The sequence below is a fragment of the Triturus cristatus genome, chromosome 5_2 (assembly GCF_964204655.1).
Source record: "Triturus cristatus chromosome 5_2, aTriCri1.1, whole genome shotgun sequence".
Taxonomy (NCBI): domain Eukaryota; kingdom Metazoa; phylum Chordata; class Amphibia; order Caudata; family Salamandridae; genus Triturus; species Triturus cristatus.
Genome location: NC_140588.1, coordinates 1,077,581,921 through 1,077,583,446, shown reverse-complemented (window position 1 = coordinate 1,077,583,446; position 1,526 = coordinate 1,077,581,921).

Here is a 1,526-nt window from a genome sequence, read left to right as displayed (position 1 = left end):
TCTGTCTGATGGAAGTAGCGGCATCCATCTGGTACCAAACTGTGCAATACTTCCGTTCCAAAATCAAGCACGTCACCTGCGGCTGGGACCCAAAAAGCCACTCTTAGAATGACCCCTTCAACTTTCAATCTACACTTACTTGCACAACAAATACAGAACCGAGAAGAAGACCACGACCAAAGCACAGCTTATTTGTAAACAGCAGCATCGTAACAACGGAAGCAAAGGAACACAAGCTATATACCTCAGCGAGGCATGGTCTCCTGCTTCATGAGGTCAAAGATTTTTTCACAGCTCAATAGAGGGTTAGTCAACTGGAGATGAAGAAGACAGATAAAACTTTTCACATGATCTCTGCTGTGTTCGGAGATGTTGCTCTTGTATGTCAAAAGTAAGAGCAAGGAAGAGTGCAGCCAACAAACTTTACCACATATTTTAGGTTGAGAGTTAGCCAGACAAACAGAAATGTGTGTAAGATTACATTCAGACATGCCTACCATGCATTATTTTCATAGTCCAATGGATTATTGTTGGTGTAGTGACATTCTGTGGGGCACATGCTTGGCGTCAACAGAGTCCGTTTCATCCATTAAAAACTTTAACTCCCCCATGTCCCTCAATGCTATGCTAGTAGAATGTAAACTGAAATAGTTTGTGTGCAAACCAGGGAATACTAACTGCCATTTTAATAATGAAAAACTATTTTTATTTCTATGAGGCAATAATTAAAATCCCTTGTGGTTCCAGTGGTCTGAAAAACTGCACCGATGCATTCATACCGTTGGTAAAGAAGTGCATCTTGCATACTGGAAGGCTGGTTGATTTGCTACATCAAACAGATGTCTTTGGCGCTGCAAAATCCATGTCTTACACCACCTATGTCTGATAAAAACAAAACTGTTCTGAAGCCTGAGGAAATTCTAGAATCACATGTTGTGCATCATCCATCACCGGACAGCATAGCATTAATATTAAACGTTTTTGTAGGTGAACCGATCATAGACTAAGTTCATATACGTCATTATGTCTGACAGAAATGGTTCAAACTGTAGACAGCATCTTCAGATTGCTGTTTGTCATCTATTGTAAAAGGCATGACGTAATGTGAATTCACGGTAGACTGTTACATGCTAACTTTACTTTTCGCTGGGAGGGTTGACCCATTCACAAAGCTTCATTGCAGCATCTTTTGAGGAAGAATGGAAGACTGCCAGCTTTAGCTGCTATCACAAGAGCATGTAGCTAGTGAGCTAGAGGCCATTGTTCACTCCAATATAGTAGAGAGCATTTGCACCTCCGTATTTGAGTTTCAAAATTCATTCCATCACTCTGCCAGTCACCTTCAGCAAAACACTGCCCGGATGTTAGGAGGGTTTTAAACTTGTACCTACACAAGACAAACATTAAGGAAAACAAACCAGTTTCTCACAAATTATGGTCCAATATGTACTGGTTTAGCCATTTCGAAACAATCACTATTGCTAGCCGATTATTTCTAGCATTCAATCTTTATCAGTTGCACAATA